Below are 20,826 nucleotides of genomic sequence, written 5' to 3' on the forward strand. Positions count from 1 at the left end.
ACACACACACACACACACACACACACACACACACACACACACACACACACACACACACACACACACACACACACACACACAAGCAGACTGCATCACCCAGCCCAGGGCCCATATTCATAAAGCGTCTCTCAGGGTATGGAATACTAATGTGGGATCAGTTCCCTCCTGTCCATATCATTATGATGTAAAGGGGAGAGCTTGACCTGCAGTTATCAAGCATCTCAGAGTAGGAAATTGGTTCTAACTGCTCAAAAATTTGCAGAGTGACGCAAATTTGGTCCTGCTTTAACGCATAGGAGCAAGAGCATGTTATCAACCTTCCTTTGACATAAAAGTACTCATATCTCAGGGTATATTTAAGAGAGCTCACCAATTAGGAGTTGCCATAAAATGGCTGCATTGAGATGATGGCAATCAAGCATATTTAGGGAGAAGGGGGATGTTTTACAAACATTTTATAAAGAGATTTTAATCAAAAGATACCGTTTAGATAGGGATGGTATACTTTTTGTGACTGACCTTGTCCGTGATGCTATTTCTCCATCGATGGGACAATCGTGTACTCTCTCGACAGAGATGAAAGTAATCACCATTTTACGCTTCTTTGTAACAGGAAAAATGCAACAGGGTAACAGCAATGATTTGGTTTATCACAGACTACTATCAGCATATAAATCCGTCAAACCCTAATGGCAATTGCGGCACCTCAAATCATCTGAAGGTTAATTGATTTTCCCACCACTCAAAGCCAGATTATTCAAAAACAAGATGATTGCATTCAAATCACTGGTTTCCTGGGAGTTGTTGGCGTCATTGATTGTATCAACATCAACATCATTGTTCCACACATGGATGAGGACACATTCATCGATCAAAAGCGGTACCACAGTATTAATACCCAATGCAGACTATATGACTCTTGATGTTGTAGCCAACTGGCCTGGGTCTACACATGACTCCAAAGTGATCAGTGAGAGTTGTTTGAGCACAATGTTGTTCCCCCTTGATGTCACTTGCTTGGTGACAAGGGGTACCCCCAAAGGAGGTGGCTGCTGACCCCTTTCCTTCGAAGTCTTCTGAGCACTCACCTCAATTATAGCAGGTGAGGCAATAGTTGAGGCATTGTTTTCCTGGGCAATTGAGGTGAGTTGAAGTCAGAAATGTACATACACCTTAGCCAAATACATTTAAACTCAGTTTTTCACAATTCCTGACTTTAAATCGTGATAAGAATTCCCTGTCTTAGGTCAATTAGGATCACCACTTTATTTGAAGAATGTGAAATGTCAGAATAATAGTAGAGAGAATGATTTATCTGAGCTTGTATTTCTTTCATCACAGTGGGTCAGAAGTTTACATCCACTCAATTACTATTCAGTACCATTGCCTTTAAATTGTTTAACTTGGGTCAAACGTTTCGGGTAGCCTTCCACAAGCTTCCCACAATAGATTGGGTGAATTTTGGCCCATTCCCCCTGACAGAGCTGGTGTAACTGAGTCAGGTGTTTAGGCCTCCTTGCTCACACACGCTTTTCAGTTCTGCCCACATCCTTTCTGCAGGATTGAGGTCAGGGCTTTGTGATGGCCACTGACTTTGTTGTTCTTAAGCCATTTTGCCACAACTTTGGAAGTATGCTTGGGGTCATTGTCCATTTGGAAGACCCAAATGCAAGCTTTAACTTCCTGACGGATGTCTTGAGATATTCCTTCAATATATCCACATAATTTTCCTTCCTCATGAGGCCATCTATTTTTTGAAGTGCACCAGTCCCTCCTGCAACAAAGCACCCCCACAACATGATGCTGACACCCCGTGCTTCATGGTTGGGATGGTATTCTTCGGGTTGCAAGCCTCCCCTTTTTCCTCCAAACATAACGATGGTCATTGTGGCCAAACAGTTCTATTTTTGCTTCATCAGACCAAGGACATTTCTCCAAAAAGTGCGATCTTTGTCCCCATGTGCAGTTGCAAACCATAGTCTTGCTTTTTTTATGGTGGTTTTGGAGCAGTGGCTTCTTCCTGGCTGAGCGGCCTTTCAGGTTATGTCGATAGAGGACTCGTTTTACTGTGGATATAGATATTTTGTACATCCAGCATCTTCACAAGGTCCTTTGTTGTTGTTCTGGGATTGATTTGCACTTTACACCTGGCAACCTTGTCAGTGTGCATTGCACCCGGCCACAGGGGATGCTAGAGTGCAATGAGACAAGTACCACCCAGCCGGCCAAACCCTCACCTAACCCGGACAACGCTGGGCCAATTGTGCGCTACGTATGGGTCGGGGCCAGTGTGACACAGCCTGGGATCAAACCAGGATCTGTAGGGATGCAGCTAGCACTGTGCCACTCAGTAGGCCCCTGTGAAAACAGGTTTTTAGAAATGTTTGTAAATTTATGCAAAATTAAAAACAGAAATACCATATTTACATAAGCATTCAACCACATTTGACAGTGCATGCCAGAGCAAAAACCAAGCCATGATGTCAAAGGAATTGTCCGTAGAGCTCCGACCGGATTGTGTCGAGGCACAGATCAGGGGAAGGGTACCAAAACATGTCTGTAGCATTGAAACCACCAAGAGTCTTCCTAGAGCTGGCCACCTGGCCTAACTGAGCATTCGGGGGAGAAGGGCATTGGTCAGGGAGGTAACCAGAAATCCGAAGGTCACTCTAACAGAGCTCCAGAGTTCCTCTATGGAGATGGGAGAACCTTCCAGAAGGGGAACCATCTCTGGCACCTAAAGACAGGCACCTAAAGACTCTCAGACCATGAAAAACAAGATACTCTGGTCTGATGAAATCAAGATTGAACTCTTTGGCCTGAATGACAAGTATCACGTCTGGAGAAAATCTGACACCATCCCTACGGTAAAGCAAGGTTGTGACAGCATCATGCTGTGGTGAGGTTTTTTAACGGGAGGGACTGGGTGACTTGTCAGGATCGATTGAAAAATAAACGGAACAAAGTACAGAGAGAACCTGCTCCAGACTGCTCAGTACGTGTGCAACGACGCTCCCCATCCAACCTGACAGAGCTTGAGAGGATCTGCAGCGAAGAATGGGATAAACTCCCCCAAAACAGGTGTGCCAAGCTTGTAGCGTCATACCCAAGAAGACTCAAGGCTGTAATCGCTGCCAAAAGTATTTTGTAATGTGTCTGAAAGCACTGAGTAAAGTACTGAGTAAAGCGTCTGAGTACGTATGTACAGTGGGGAGAACAAGTATTTGATACACTGCCGATTTTGCAGGTTTTGCTACCTACAAAGCTTGTAGAGGTCTGTAATTTTTTATCATAGGTACACTTCAACTGTGAGAGACGGAATCTAAAAAGAAAATCCAGAAAATCGCATAGTATGATTTTTAAGTAATTAATTTGCATTTTATTGAATGACATAAGTATTTGATACATCAGAAAAGCAGAACTTAATATTTGGTACAGAAACCTTTGTTTGAAATTACAGAGATCATACGTTTCCTGTAGTTCTTGACCAGGTTTGCACACACTGCAGCAGGGATTTTGGCCCACTCCTCCATACAGACCTTCTCCAGAACATTCAGGTTTTGGGGCTGTCACTGGGCAATACGGACTTTCAGCTCCCTCCAAAGATTTTCTATTGGGTTCAGGTCTGGAGACTGGCTAGGCCACTCCAGGACCTTGAGATGCTTCTTACGGAGCCACTCCTTAGTTGCCCTGGCTGTGTGTTTCGGGTCGTTGTCATGCTGGAAGACCCAGCCACGACCCATCTTCAATGCTCTTACTGAGGAAAGGAGGTTGTTGGCCAAGATCTCGTGTTACATGGCCCCATCCATCCTCCCCTCAATATGGTGCAGTCGTCCTGTCCCCTTTGCAGAAAAGCATCCCCAAAGACTGATGTTTCCACCTCCATGCTTCACGGTTGGGATGGTGTTCTTAGGGTTGTACTCATCCTTCTTCTTCCTCCAAACACGGCAAGTGGAGTTTAGACCAAAAAGCTCTATTTTTGTCTCTTCAGACCACATGACCTTCTCCCATTCCTCCTCTGGATCATCCAGATGGTCATTGGCAAACTTCAGATGGGCCTGGACATGCGCTGGCTTGAGCAGGGGGACCTTGCGTGCACTGCAGGATTTTAATCCATGACAGTGTAGTGTGTTACTAATGGTTTTCTTTGAGACTGTGGTCCCAGCTCTCTTCAGGTCATTGATCAGGTCCTGCCGTGTAGTTCTGGGCTGATCCCTCACCTTCCTCATGATCATTGATGCCCCACGAGGTGAGATCTTGCATTGAGCCCCAGACCGAGGGTGATTGACCGTCATCTTGAACTTCTTCCATTTTCTAATAATTGCGCCAACAGTTGTTGCCTTCTCACCAAGCTGCTTGCCTATTGTCCTGTCCTGTGGCCCATCCCAGCCTTGTGCAGATCTACAATTTTATCCCTGATGTCCTTACACAGCTCTCTGGTCTTGGCCATTGTGGAGAGGTTGGAGTCTGTTTGATTGAGTGTGTGGACAGGTGTCATTTATACAGGTAACGAGTTCAAATAGGTGCAGTTAATACAGGTAATGAGTGGAGAACAGAAGGGCTTCTTAAAAAAAAACTAACAGGTCTGTGAGAGCCGGAATTCTTACTGGTTGGTAGGTGATCAAATACTTATGTCATGCAATAAAATGCAAATTAATTACTTACAAATCATACAATGTGATTTTCTGGATTTTTGTTTTAGATTCCGTCTCTCACAGAAGAAGTGTACCTATGATAAAAATCACAGGCCTCTACATGCTTTATAAGTAGGAAAACCTGCAAAATCGGCAGTGTATCAAATACTTGTTCTCCCCACTGTAAATGTGATAATTCCGTTTTTTTTTCTTCTGTGTTTATTTTTTATTTCTAAAATATTGTTTTGGTATGTCATTATGGGGTATTGTGTGTAGATTGATAAGGAAAAAACAACTGAATACACTTTAGAATAAGGCTCTAACATAACAAAATGTGGAAAAGTCAAGGGGTCTGAATACTTTTCAAATGCAAACAGAAGGCAGAAGGTCACTTAAGGAAATCCTTAAGAGTTTGATGCACCTGTTCGTCAATTTAATAAGTAACATAATGAAATAATCCCCATCAAAATCCATCAGTTAAGATAGAGATATGTCAATCCAATGCATCCGCCTATGTCAGCCTTCCTCATCTGCGGTGAAAGGTGGTCGAGCTACAGCGATGTTTGTCAGACCATGAGACATCCCGAAAATCGGGTTGGCTAACAGTTTTAGTAACTAATATGACCCCTCTATATAAGGATGAGAATCTCACAAACACGATTGTTTATCCATTTTGCTCTACAATCTCCACAAGCCCAACGGGACTCGTCTGAAGTCAGTACCGCCGATGTGACAACCAATATAGGAAATAAACTTCAAAACAGTATTCCTTATGGTACAATTTTTGAATGTCTATTTTGTAATTTATGAATGTGTTATTCAATGTGTTTCTTTGGGCTATAGTAGTAGGCCAAATGAAAAATGTATCCACCAAATTAAACATTTTATCAAAAGATTTGTACATAATTTTTTGTCCTAAAATTCAAAATCAAATAGCTAAATAATCTATGGTATGACCGTCTTAAAACAATTCCAACGAAAGGAGGGTGGTTGGTCGGGATGAATGGATGGATTGGTGAGTGTACAATGTGAACTTTAGCATTTTAGCTATTTAGTAACTTGTCTACTACTACTACCACCTTTTAGCAACTTTGCAACTAACCTTCCCCTAATCCTAACCCTTTTAGCTAACCCGTCCCCGTCCCCTAACCTTAACCTAACTTCTAACCTTGAAACCTAAACTTACCCCTAACCCCACGCCTAGCTAATGTTAGCCAGCTAGCCAATGTTAGCCACCTAGCTAACGTTAGGCACAACAAATTGGAATTCGTAACATATCATATGTTTTGCAAATTCGTAACATATTGTAGGTATTGCAATTCGTAAATGTTGTACAAAATTGCAATTTGTAACATCTCATACGAAATGGATGATGAACAGCCACAAATGAATGCATACCATACAAAACGTAACATTAAAAAAAATATATATATATATAAGGAGTGTTGCGGATTTATGAACAGAATAATACGAAATGCTATGAGATCAGGTTGCATAATCATCTCTTGTGCAATGTTGCACGACATCTACAAACTACGACTGATCACTCTACCTCTCAACGATGGAAATCCAGAAACTGACGATGACAGTGACATTGACGACAGTGATATTGACACTGATTGAGAAAATGTCGATGATGATGCGCGCCCAAGTGCCATATGTGGAAAGGAAACTATTTTCCGCCAGCACTTTGCCAACCTTAATTTTGGGTAGGCTCGCATTGCAATCTCCACGCTTCGTTTTGGCGCAGTGTCAGCAGAAGCCAATATCTAGCTCAGGGTTTCCCAGACACCAAGTGGTGCATGTTTTGTTTTTTACCTCTAGCACTACACATCTGATTTGATCATTTGGAACAGCTGTGTAATGTTAGGGCAAAAAACTAAACATGCACCCCTTGGGGTCCCCAAGGACTGAGTTTGGGAAATGCTGATCTAGCTACAGATAAACATTTAAGCTAAGGAATTGGAGAGGATAATACAGATACAGTATGCCATAGTGGGCTAACATTTAAGTACAGGTTAGATTACTGTGAACAAATAAACACAACATATTATTTCTTAAGCTTTTTTATTGTAAGAGAGTCATATGCCTCCTGCAAACACAATACTTTTTATTAAAAATGTTGATTTCTCCCGTTGAGGCTGACCAATGTCCTCCTCAGGGTTTTTGGAACCAGACCTTCTGGGGAGCTGCTGGTGGATGGTGCGTCCTGCAGCAACTGTGAGGTGGTCCCCTCAGATGCTGTGCCAGACGCTGAAGCGAGGCATCTGCTGCAACAAAATAATGATGGTTTTCAGTTTATCTTACTTATGTCCAATAAAAATGTAATTTGTTAATCAAAATATCATGAGGATAAAAGTGTTTGAAATTCAACAATAAACTTAAATCCTACTAATTGTGTTGCTCGCTGACGCTCAAACGTTCAGCGTCTTGGCCCTCTCTAATGCCCGAGATGGTCACATTTGAGCGCCCCCAGGTAGTTAAATGCATTGAGAGGTTTAGGTGGAGGGCCACCTCTTGAATGTAGAGAATTCCTATTAGACAACAAAATAGTCTACTATACAGTGTACATACCATAGAAACTGAACTTAAGCCTACCTGCTTTTTCCGTTTCTCTGCAGAAGTTGGCAATCTCCAACCAACATTTTGATAGGATGGTGCACCAGCATTATTCCACATTCTGCAGGAGTTCAAACAGGAAAATTTAAATATGCTGTTTATTGATTCAGAAATGGCCCTCTGCGCGTTTTTCTTGTGCTGGTCAATGTAGGACTAAATTTGCTGTTGATAATACTTTTGTATTTTTCTATTTGCTCTTCGAGTAAAATACTTTCATCCACCTGCCAGGTCGGTTTTCTTTTTATTACCACGAATGCCGCAAAATATTACATGTTGTGGTTAAAAAGCTAGAAGCCAAAAACGGATTGGTAGTTTTATGTAAAGAGGGTAATGTGAGACAGCTGTTCATAATGTTCTCTCAAACTAATCTCTCTAACTCTCTAACTAATCTTTTCCAACAGTATTTAAGGAGTTCCCACATATGCTGAGCACTTGTTGGCTGCTTTTCCTTCACTCTGCGGTCCAACTCATCCCAAACCATTTTAATAGGGTCGAGGTCAGGTAATTGTGAAGGCCAGGTCATCTGATGCAGTACTCCATCAGTCTCCTTCTTGGTCAAATAGGCCTTACACAGTCTGGAGGTGTGTTGGGTCATTGTCCTGGTGAAAAACAAATGATTGTCCCACTAAGCGCAAGCCAGATGGGATGGCGTATCGCTACAGAATTCTGTAGTAGCCATGCTAGTTGTGTGCCTGAATTCTGAATAAATCACAGACAGTGTCACCAGCAAAGCAACTCCACAGCATCACAGCATCACACCTCCTCCTCCATGCTTCACAGTGGGAACCACACATGCAGAGATCATCCGTTCACCTACTCTGCTTCTCACAAAGACACGGCAGTTGGAACCAAAAATCTCCAATTTGGACTCATCAGACCAAGGGACAGATTTCCACCGGTCTAATGTCCATTTCTTGTGTTTCTTGGCCCAGGCAAGTCTCTTCTTCTCATTGGTGTCCTTTAGTAGTAGTTTCTTTGCAGCAATTTGACCATGAAGGCCTGATTCACGGTGTCTCCTCTGAACAGTTGATCTTGAGATGTGTCTGTTACTTGAACTCTGTCAAGCGTTTATTTGGGCTGCAATTTGTGAGGCTGGTAACTCTAATGAACTTATCCTCTGCAGCAAAGGTGGGGCTTCCCACCTGGGGCTTCCTTTCCTGTGGCGGTCCTCAAGAGAGTCATAATAACACTTGATGGTTTTTGCCACATGCACTTGAAGAAACTTTCAAAGTTGATGGACTGTTGTTTCTCTTTGCTTATTTGAGCTGTCTTTTACCAAATAGGGCTATCTTCTGTATACCACCCCTACCTTGTCACAACACAACTGATTGGCTCACATTCATTAAGAAGGAAAGAAATTCCACAAATCAACTTTTAACAAGGCACATCTGTTAATTGAAATGCATTCCAGGTGACTACCTCATGAAGCTGGTTGAGAGAATACCATTAGTGTTCAAAGCTGTCATCAAGGCACAGGGTGGCCACTTTTAAGAATCTCAAATATGAAATATATTTTTGATTTGTTTAACACTTTTTTGGTTACTATATGATTCCATTTGTGTAATTTCATAGTTTTGATGTCTTCACTATTATTCTACAAAGTAGAAAATAATAAAAATAAAGAAAAACCCTGGAATGGGTAGGTGGGTCCAAAAACGTTTGACTGGTACTGTATGCAAATAAGATATTTCTCTATTTAATTTTCAATACATTTGCAAATATTTCTAAAAACATGTTTTCTCTTTGTCATCATGGGGTGTGTGTAGATGGGTGACCAAAAATATATATTGAATCCAATTTGAATTCAGGCTGTAACATAACAAAAATGTGGAATAAGTCGAGGGTAAGAATACTTTCTGAAGGCACTGTATACACCTTCAGGTCATGCAACATCAACTGCTGACTGTGGTCAGGAGTATTCTAAGTCAGCATGCCTTGCAGTTAACAGACATTATACTATAGCTATGCTTATATTTGTGCTATTTTGATTGTGTAGGCCTATGCTTGAAAATGTTCTTCAGGTGGGGTCAAGACTTACCTCTGTACCACCCTGTAGCACCCACTCCAACACTAAATCTATCAGATGTCTCCACTGTCTGTAGTAAAAATGTACAGGAATCATGGACATTGAGATTACAGGGATGTGCAATAATATATTACGTGTAATGTTCATTAAGTGTAATGATGATTAGGTGGATGTGTAATACACTTTTTTTAAGGGGGGGGGGGGTACTATCTAATCTAATCTACTCATACAACACCAAGTTATTGACCTCTGACTTCCCCTCTTTGTTTTGTGCTCTGCAGGTGGCTGAGTCAACCTTTGTCTTAATGAGGAGATGGAGATGGTCTATCGTCAATGGTTTTTATGGTAAGTGTTCTTACTCTGTTATTCCTTATGGGCGGTGTATTGTAATCAACTCAGATTCACTACCAGGCCTGGTCTGCAGGTGTCAGTCACACGCCCATCTCCTGCAGCTGTGATCCACTGGGCTGCATACAGCACTAGCAGCAGCTGAAAAATATCCAATCAGGTTCTACACTCCCCTTCACATCCTCTCATCCGCTCCCTACTCAACACATGATGCAGCAGAATCTTGAACGCCCGAGATGTGAGTGAGAGAGGAAATAGTAAAATAACAAAAAGACAAAAGGGATCGGCTTTATGGCACACGCATACACTCGCTCGCACACACACACATGCACACACACACACTGACATAAACACAAACACACGTCCTCGGAATCAGCCGCATTCCAGCCCTCTTCAGTCAGACTACCAGAGCTCTGAGTCACCTAACCATATAAAATCAAATCATATCAACGTTTATTTGTCATGTACACAGATTGGCAGATGATATCACAGGTGCGAAATGCCTGTGTTTCTAGCTCCAACAGTGCAGTAATACCTAGCAATACACACATAATCCAAAAAGTAAAAAATAAAGATATTATGAAATGTCAGAGTCCGGAATATGTCCGGAATATGAATATAAATAAATATACAGTACCAGTCAAAAGTTTGGACACACCTAGGTTTATTTTCAAGGTTTATTTTTTTATTAAAGGTTTAGTTTTTATACATTGTAGAATAAGAGTGAAGACATGAAATGTCACATACATACAGAATCATGTCGTAACCAAAAAAGTGTTAAACAAATCAAAATATATTTTATATTTGAGATTCTTCAAAGGAGCCACCCTTTGCCTTGATGAAAGCTTTACACACTCTTGGTATTTCATAATTTTGATGTCTATATATACAGTTGAAGTCGGAAGTTTACATAAACTTAATTTTTCACCAACTCCATGAATTTCTTGTTAACAAACTATAGTTTTGACACGTCGGTTAGGACATCTACTTCGTGCATGACACAAATCATTCTCCCAACAATTGTTTACAGACAGATTATTTCACAGACAGAATTGTATCACAATTCCAGTGGGTCAGAAGTACACTGAGTTGACTGTGCCTTTAAACAGCTTGGAAAATTCCAGAAAATGATGTCATGGCTTTAGAAGCTTCTGATAGGCTATTCAGTTGGAGGTGTGCCTGTGGGTGTATTTCAAGGCCTACCTTCAAACGCATTGCTTCTCTGCTTGACATCATGGAGAAAAAAAAAAATCAGCCAAGACCTAAAAAAAAAGAATTGTTGACCTCCACAAGTCTGGTTCATCCTTGGGGGCAATTTCCAAATGCCTGAAGGTACCACATTCATCTGTACAAACAATAGCACGCAAGTACAAACACCATGGGACCACGCAGACATCATATCGCTCAGGAAGGAGACGCGAACTGTATCCTAGAGATGAATGTACTTTGGTGCGAGAAGTGCAAATCAATCCCAGAACAACAGCAAAGGACCGTGTGAAGATGCTGGAGGAAACAGGTACAAAAGTATCTATATCCACAGTAAAACGAGTCTTATATCGACATAACCTGAAAGGCCGCTCAGCAAGGAAGAAGCCACTGCTCTAAAACCACCATAAAAAAAGCCAGACTATGGTTTGCAACTGCACATGGGGACAAAGATCGTACTTTTTGGAGAAATGTCCTTGGTCTGATGAAACAAAAATAGAACTGTTTGGCCTTAATGACCATCGCTATGTTTGGAGGAAAAAGGGGGAGGCTTGCAAGCCGAAGAACACCACCCCAACCGTGAAGCACATCGGTGGCAGCATCATGTTGTGGGGTGCTTTTCTGCCAGAGGGACTGGTGCACTTCACAAAATAGATGGCATTATGAGGAAGGAAAATCATGTGGATATTTTGAAGCAACATCTCAAGACATCAGTTAAAGCTTGGTCGCAAATGGGTCTTCCAAATGAACAATGACCCCAAGCATACTTTCAAAGTTGTGGCAAAATGGCTTAAGAACAACAAAGTCAAGGTATTGAAGTGTCCATCACAAAGCCCTGACCACAATCCCATAGAAAATGTGTGGGCAGAACTGAAAAGCGTGTGCGAGCAAGGAGGCCTACAAACCTGACTCATGTACACCAGCTCTGTCAGGAGGAATGGGCCAAAATTCACCCAACTTATTGTGGGAATCTTGTGGAAGGCTACCCGAAACGTTTGACCTAAGTTAACCTCTCTTGAGGGTGGCCAACATCCGGTGAAATTGCAGAGCGCCAAATTCAAAAACAGAAATACTCATAATAAAATAATCATAAAATATACACGTATTATACATCGGCTTAAAGATGAAGCTCTTGTTAATCCAACCGTTGTGTCATATTTCAAAAAGGCTTTACGGCGAAAGCATACCATGCGATTATCTGAGGACAGCACCCAGCAAACAAAACATTAAACAGTTACCAGCCAAGTAGAGGAGTAAAAAAAGTCAGAAATAGCGATACAATTAATCACTTACCTTTGATGATCTTCATATGGTTGCACTCACAAGACTCTCAGTTACCCTATAAATATTTATTTTGTTCGACAAAGTCCCTCTTCATATCCAAAAACCTCAGTTTTGTTGGCGCGTTTTGTTCAGTAATCCAATTGCTCCAAGGCGGTCACAACAAGCAGATGAAAAATCCCCAAAGTATCAGTAAGGTTCTTAGAAACATGTCAAATTATGTTTATAATCAATCCTCAGGTTGTTTTTAGTCATAATAATCAATAATATCTCAACTGGACAATAGCTTCGTCAATATAAAAGAAAAACAAGAAAGGTGCGCAGCAAACAGGTCTGGGGACTTTCAACTTTCCACTCACTCAGAGTGGTCTTACTTTCTCATTCTTCAGAATACAAGCCTGAAACGATTTCTAAAGACTGTTGACATCTAGTGGAAGCCATAGGAAGTGCAATCTGAATACTAAGTAATTGGATACTGTAAAGGCAGTCAATGGAAAACTACAAACATAAAAAAATACCACTTACTGGATGTTTTTTTCTCATGGTTTTCGCCTGCCATATCAGTTATGTTATACTCACAGACATTATGTTAACAGTTTTGGAAACTTTAGAGTGTTTTCTAACCATATCTACCAATGATATGCATATCCTAGCTTCTGGGTTTAACAGGCTTTGGGCATGCTTTTCATCCAGAGGTGAAAAATAGTGCCATCTACCCTAGTGAGGTTAAACAATTTAAAGGCAATGCTTCCAAAAACGAATTGAGTGTATGTAAACTTCTGACCCACTGGGAATGTGATGAAATAAATAACAGGTGAAATAAATAATTATCTCGACTATTATTCTGACATGTCACATTCTTAAAATAAAGTGGTGATCCTAACTGACCTAAGATGGAATTTTTACTCTGATTAAATGTCAGGAATTGTGAAAAACTGAGTTTAACCTCTCTGATCTACCCATCCCGGATCCGGTATCGTGAATACAGACTCAAGCTCATTACCATTATTCAACGTTAACTATTCATGAAAATCGCAAATGAAATTAAATAAATATGCTAGCTCTCAAGCTTAGCCTTTTGTTAACAACACTGTCATCTCAGATTTTCAAAATATGCTTCTCAACCATAGGAAAACAATCATTTGTGTAACAGTAGCTAGCTAGCGTAGCATTTAGCGTTAGCATTATCGTTAGCATTTAGCAGGCAACACTTTCACAAAAACCAGAAAAGCATTCAAATAAAATAATTTACCTTTGAAGAACTTCAGATGTTTTCAATGAGGAGACTCTGTTAGATAGCAAATGTTCAGTTTTTCCTGAAAGATTATTTGTTTAGGAGAAATCGCTCCGTTTGGTGCGTCACGTTTGGCTACCAAAAAAACAATCATTTGTGTAACAGTAGCTAAATCCAGTCATCAATTACGCATTCAAACTTTTTTCCAGAATTAACTCCATAATATCGACTGAAACATGGCAAACGTTGTTTAGAACCAATCCTCAAGGTGTTTTTCACATATCTCTTCGATGATATATCCTTCGTGGAAGTGTGCGTTCCGTTCTGAATCCCAGGACAAAATGACCGCAACTGGAGATTACGCACAAATTTAGACAAAGGCCACCGGGCAGACCCCTGGAAAATGTAGTCTCTTATGGCCAATCTTCCAATGATATGCCTACAAATACGTCACAATGCTGCAGACATCTTGAAGAAACCACAGAAAGCACATGGTCGTTCCTGCTGCATTCACAGCCATATAAGGAGACATTTGAAAACAGAGCTTCAGAGATTCTGCTCATTTCCTGTTTGACGTTTCATCTTGGTTTCGCCTGTAGAATGAGTTCTGTGGCACAGATAAAATCTTTGCAGTTTTGGAAACGTTAGACTGTGTTCTTTCCAAAGCTTCCAATTATATGCATAGTCGAGCATCTTTTCGTGACAAAATATTGCGCTTAAAACGGGCACGTTTTTTTATCCAATAATGAAATAGCGCCCCTATAGGCTTAACAGGTTAAACGTATTTGGCTAAGGTGTATGTAAACTTCCGACTTCAACTGTATATATAATGGTGTGTATAGACAGTCTGAACAGTATATGAATAGAAAAGGTTTGTACAGCAGTAGGATGAGACATGACTACAATACCGTATGTACAAAAATGGGTAAAACAGTATTTAAACATTATTAATGTGACCAGTGCTCAATGACTCTAGGGCAGCAGTCTCTAAGGTGCAGGGTAGAGTACCGGCTAGTAACAGTGACTAAGGATAAGAGAATGGTACTGGGTGGAGGCCGGCTAGTGATGACTGATTAACAGTCTGATGGCCTGGAGATAGAAGCCGTTTATTAGTCTCTCGGACCAAGCTTTGATGCACATGTATTGTCTCCGCCTTCCGTGGCTCAGGTGGCTGAGGTCCTTAAATGTCCATAAAGGCCACACTGCAGCGAAGTGTGTGTGTGTGTGTGTGTGTGTGTGCGTGTGTGTGTGTGTGTGTGTGTGTGTGTGTGTGTGTGTGTTTGTGTGTGTGTGTGTGTGTGTGTGTGTGTGTGTGTGTGTGTGTGTTTGTGCGCCAAAGATGATGGACCACAGCACCACCCAGTGACACATCCCTTCTGAAGAATGAACAGAGCTCAAATTTAGATGTGGAAAGAATGTGTCTCAAAATGATGAACATGACTTAGAGTATGTCGGCTGAGAGGGTTTGAGAAAGTGAAGATGTAGTGAGAAAGATCATGACTCAACCGTATAATAGTACCGCTCTCCTCCTCCCCTTTCCCCTCCTCCTCCTGGCTATGTCAGACCTAGATTGATGTTAGTGATGATCCTATTACTTTGTGATTAGTCTATCTGGGACTGGGAGGATCTGAGCCAGAGCCAGAGCCACGGATGGGCATGTCCTGCCCTGTTGCCTGGAGCTCTCCTACCCTGGCAGCCCAGAGTGCCCTCCACTCCCTGGCCGCAAACAAAGGGGCACAGTCCCACCTCACCTACCAACCTGCCCTCCCGCACACCGACCCGCCCGCCTCAACCAGGGGGGACCGCAGCAGCCAATAGCACCTCTCAGCCAGCCAGTGTTCGAATGGTTTGAGACAGGCATTCAGCCAATCAGACTGCACTGCAGCAAAGATCGCAGTGGCACTAACAAACAGAGAGAGAGAGAAAGAGTGTGTGAGAGAGAGAGAGAGAGGGAGAGAGAGAATGATAGAATGATAGAGAAAAAAAAAAAGATCAGACAGATCAGACACAGAGAAATTTAGAAAAAAGTTCAGGGAGAGGGAGAAACTCAGGTAGAATCTGTCGATTCAATTATGAGGATGACTGACTGCATTGTTTGAATCTATTTAAGGACGACTCACAGTTACAATGTTACAAATTGTAAGTCCATTAACAGCTCACAGAAAAAATGTACCTGTACTGAAGCTGAATATGACATTCATGTAAAAATCATGGTTTTCTATAACGCCATCTGATATATCAATACACACAGAGAAGACTAGATGGTGATTGTTACAGTGATTTAATTCCAGACAGACTTTATTTAGAGTCTGGACACAGGCTGATTAAACGTCCACACCTCGTTTTCATTCCAGCCTTGACCGTTGCCCGATTTAACATACACTTTTCACCAGGGACCCAACTTTCACTGGGGACGGGGACAGCGGTGGTGGACATGTCCCACCCACATTCTGAAAATGCATTTCTGTACCTCCCCAGTTTTATCATTGGAATATGACACAAAATGAGTCAATGGTGTGCATTAGGACCATGCGGACACCTCCGAGTGGTCGGGTAGGCTGTTTGTAGTATTTATCCCACTGGATAAAAAACTAACAAAAATAAAATAATGTCCCCTCCAAACCAAAGTTGTGCCCCTTTTCACAGGGCACCCCTGTTTAATATCAACCTATAACAATGCACCTTGATCCATTCACATCCTGGAGGGAACAAATTATTTTGACTTAAGGCCTTCCCACGCTGTAGGTCGGATACAGTCTTTTACGATTACTACGTCACACACTGTAAGATTTTACCAAACTAAAATCTGGATATCAATTTACCAGATTTTACGATTTGCTTCAGTTCTGTCGTTACATTCTGCAATTAGCGAGGCTACATCAGCCGACATAAGCTACATCAACTGCAGTGGTGTATTTGTATGCTATGCTAATGCACTATGCTAATGCACGCTCCATGCTAATGCACGCATGAAGTGAGTTCGGAAAAAGTTCAAATATTAATTTTAGAAATTGTTTTCACATATAAACTTTATATGTCCGAACTTCCCAAAAAGAAAATGGTCACTGTGGTATAACATTTATTTTGATTAGTGATTTTGTGGATTCATCAAAATCCCATCAGGTAGTCTGATTTGTAGGTTTTCGTTGGTGGAAGAAGGTGAGGGCCAAAGCGCAGCGTGGTAAGTGTTCATGATATTTAATAGAACAGAGAACACTGAATGACAAAAACAACAGGAGACCGAAATGAAACCGAAACAGTTCTGTCTGGTGCAGACACAAAACAGAAAACAAACACCCACAACCAAAATGGGGAAAACAGGCTAACTAAGTATGATTCTCAATCAGAGACAACGATCAACAGCTGCCTCTGATTGAGAACCATACCAGGCCAAACAGAAATACAACATAGAAAAAGGAACATAGACTACCCACCCCAACTCACGACCTGACCAAACTAACACAAAGACATAATAAAGGAACTAAGGTCAGAACGTGACACATGTAAACAATATTATTAAGGAAATTGTTCTTGCAAAACATTGATACATTTTAGAGCTATTCTGACATTTATCATATAGTTTACACACGAACCACCGCCCGTTTGAAGTAAGAATTCATGAATGTATTTACATGTGAGTGCTGTTCGCTGTTTATCTCTGTCAGAACCAGCCCTCCTCAGGAAGGTTGTTGACCTTTCAGCGGCATGCTTGCATGGCACTGATTGACCGAAAGGCATCTCCCCTTTCCTGTCTTCTACTGTTGTTCACTCTGGAAGATAGCTAACCAGCCGTGTTGATGGTTTCCATTGGTGATGAGCGTAGTGGGATACGGGGATTTGAGAAGAGTTGTACAGTAGGATGATTTGAAAGTTCGCTTTTCTAGATATTTGACTTAAAACTGCTAATCAGCTGTACCAGGGATTGTCCGAGAGGGGAGTTTACTCCTCTCTCCACGTCGTGTTGCTAGTCAGAGTTTTAACCACTTTACACGCACAGCTGCAGCCTGACAATGTTCTGGTCTCGTCTGGGAGGTGAGTTGATTTCCTTCACCTCGTGTTGCGGTTCAAAGTTCCAACCATATCAAACCTGTAGCTACCGCCTCACATTTCCTGGTCTGAAGATTGATTTCTCTCCCAAGCCTTTATGCACTTTGGTCAAAAGGGGCCGGTTCTGTCAGGCTGACATGCTCTCTGACCTCACTCGGTGTGTGGCTACATACTTGTGCAAAGTTATGTAAAACTATTAACTCTTATGCCTCCTAAAATCACATTCCTTTCTATACTTTCATAATTTTTTATATTTCACACACAACGTTTCGGATGGAGGCCTCATACCTGTAGTGTAAATACTTTTCAAGGTACAGTATGACCTTTTTAATGACATCACAAAATAAAAACCAATATGACATTAGTTTTCTATAGATCATCTCCGACCATTCCCCACATTCTTGTTAGAAATATTGTTACTGTATACACCTTTTGAACAATTTGAGATTTGGCGGGAAGACTGTCTGTTAACCTCTCGAGGGTATGTGGGACGCTAGCATCCCACCTGGCCAACATCCAGTGAGATTGCAGAGCGCCAAATTCAAATACAGAAATACTCATTATAAAAATTCAGAAAACAAAACATATTTTAAATAGGTTTAAAGATGAACTTCTTGTGAATCCAACCACAGTGTCAGATAAAAAAAAAGCATACCGTACGATTATTTGAGAACATAGCTCAGCAGACAAATCATTACAAACAGTAACCAGCCAAGTAGAAGAGTTACACAAGTCAGAAATAGAGATAAAATCAATCACTTACCTTTGATGATCTTCATATGGTTGCACTCAGAAGACATTCATTTACTCAATAAATGTTCCTTTTGTTCGATAAAGTCTCTTTATATCCAAAAACCTCGGTTTTGTTTGCGCGTTTTCTCCAGTAATCCACAGGCTCAAATGCAGTCATAACAGGCAGACAAAAAAATCCTAATTGTATCCGTAAAGTTCATAGAAACATGTCAAACGATGTTTATATTCAATCTTCAGGTTGTTTTTAGCCTAAATAATCGATAATATTTCAACCGGACAATAACGTTGTCAATATAAAAGGTAAACAAGAAAGGCACTCTCTCGGGATTTCTCATGAAAAAGCTCTGTGACACGGCAGGGTCCACTCATTCCGACTGGTCTTACTCCCTCAGTTATCAGAATACAAGCATGAAACAATTTCTAAAGACTGTTGACATCTAGTGGAAGACATAGGAACTGCAATCTGAGTCCTAAGTCAATGGATACTGTAATGGCATTGAATAGAAAACTACAAAACCAAACAAAACTACTTCCTGAATGGGTTTTTCTCAGGTTTTCGCCTGCAAAATCAGTTCTGTTATACTCACAGACACTATTTTAACAGTTTTGGAAACTTTAGCATGTTTTCTATCCAATTCTACCAGTTATATGCATATCATATCTTCTGGGCCCGAGTAGCAGGCAGTTTAATTTGGGCATGCTTTTCATCCAAAATTCCGAATGCTGCCCCCTACCCTAGAGAAGTTAATTTTGTTCATACTGAAGGGGGAGAAAGAACTGTCTCACATCCAGTCCTCCCCCCTCTTTGGGCGAGAGAAGGCCTGGTTACTGTCATCCCCCACGAAGCTGATCTGACCCATTCTGATCCTCACAGGACAGTCATGACAGCTCATTGACAGAGGTGGCCTAGCATTGGTTCACAACCGCAATGCACCAAGGATGTGTTACTAATACTAAGACCCCTACTCACCCCACAGTAGCTGACATTTTTTTCAATAAATTGTATTTAATGGGAAAAAATAAGCATCACAGGGTTGAAGTTTTTCTTGTTTATCTCATGTCTGTCGCTCTCTCACTCTATCCTCTTGATTCCCCCATATTCTCTTATCTTTCCCTTTCCCTTCTTTCAACCCCTCCACCCTTTCAACACTCTCCCCCTCACCCTCTCAGTCTCTCTCCCTTCTCTCCACTTCCCTCACCCTCCCCTTCTCTCTCTCCCCCCCCATTGTCTCTCCCTTCTTTCCCTACTTCCACCTAACATCTTTCTCTCTCCTTCTCCCCATCCCTCCTTCACCCTCTCCTTCTCTCTCTCTCTCTCTCCCCTTTTCTCACTTTCCCCTTCTCTCTCCCTCCTTCTTCCCCTGCCTCCACTTCCTTTCATCTCACTCTCTCCCCCTCCCTCCTTCACCCTCTCCTCTCTCCCTCTTTTGCCTTACCTCACTCTCCCTTCTCTCTCCCTCCTCCCCCTCCATTCTCTCTCCCGCCTTCTTTCCATCCCTTCCTCCCCTTCCTTTCATCTCTCTCTCCCTCTCCCTTCTCTCTCTCCCTATTCCTCCTTCACCATCTCCCCCTCTCTCTCCACTTTCCCCCCCTCCCTCACTCTCCCCCTTTTCCCTCTCTCCTCCCCCTCCATTCTCTCAATTTCAAGTCAATATCTTCTTCAGAATTCATTCAAGAATTCATAACAAGGCTCTTAGTTTTTGGAACTGCAAGATCATTGTGTCCAATGGAGGTCAAAAATGATTTTGGGTCAGTTGACTTCAAATTTCATATGCTGAATCCCCTGATCACAAAGATGTAAAATTAAACAATTTGAACACCTCAAAACTGCCCCTATGTCCCCAATTAAGTCACTGAAATTCAATGTACGGCCTCCTGGGAACACTCTTTAACGATGCTCTGAGTTTCAAGTCTTTACGTTAAGAATTGACCGTTCTACAGAGGATGGAAGACTGTTTTGGGGATTAATGAAGACACTTCCTGTTGCCACAAGGCATCCCTATAAGGTCACGATTGCTTGTGTGCTAGGACAGTTATCTAGCTCGATCACAATCAATGGGGGTGTCATGGTTATGTGAGGGGCGTAGGTAATGCTTTTCTATAGATGAAAAGCCCTATTGTCTGTGGGACCAAGCTTTCACTGTGAAGAATTAATTTCACATGGTCTGAAACCATTTTCCTTTTTTACATTTAGCTCGACATTAAATTACTCCAACAATCAGTGCGGATAGAACAGCTTGGACAGACAAGTGTAGGGTGTGAGATGCGACTGAAATTTTGCAGATGGGGAGAGAGTGAGAGAGGTTGGAGAAGGAGGCTTGGCTTGAAGCACTGGGCATCTTGTTGTTAAGACATGCATTATCTGAATTAGGCCAACAGAATTATACCTGCGGAGGAGCGGCTTCTATGAAGGAACATTTCATATCTTTGAACTTCAGAGAGTTGGCTTAACGTTGGACTAGCTAGCTAACAACCTTGTGTGTGCAGAGCGGCACCAGAACTACATTTGTAGTAAATACATTCAATGTGAAACATGATTACTATAGTATCCTTAACTAGCATTTAAAATAATATTCCATTATTTTCTAATAAAACATCTCATTCCCTAATTTCTGAATAACACTTGGAATGTCAGTAGGCTACTAGACTGTGCTTTGGAGGGGGAGAGGCAGGTTGCC

At 41.6% G+C, this 20,826-nt stretch overlaps 1 long non-coding RNA gene across 1 annotated transcript in view; it reads left to right on the top strand.

Annotated features, from left to right (window-relative positions):
- LOC139419633 (uncharacterized) overlaps positions 1-10,200 on the top strand; it is a 46,042-nt gene extending 35,842 nt beyond the window's left edge. Inside the window, exon 2 of the long non-coding RNA XR_011635422.1 lies at positions 9,561-10,200. This is a non-coding gene — a long non-coding RNA (uncharacterized lncRNA). The remainder of the gene's footprint in view (positions 1-9,560) is intronic.
- The last annotated feature ends 10,626 nt before the right edge of the window (positions 10,201-20,826 follow it).

This window comes from Oncorhynchus clarkii, chromosome 10 (genome assembly GCF_045791955.1).
Source record: "Oncorhynchus clarkii lewisi isolate Uvic-CL-2024 chromosome 10, UVic_Ocla_1.0, whole genome shotgun sequence".
NCBI classification, from domain to species: Eukaryota; Metazoa; Chordata; class Actinopteri; order Salmoniformes; family Salmonidae; genus Oncorhynchus; species Oncorhynchus clarkii.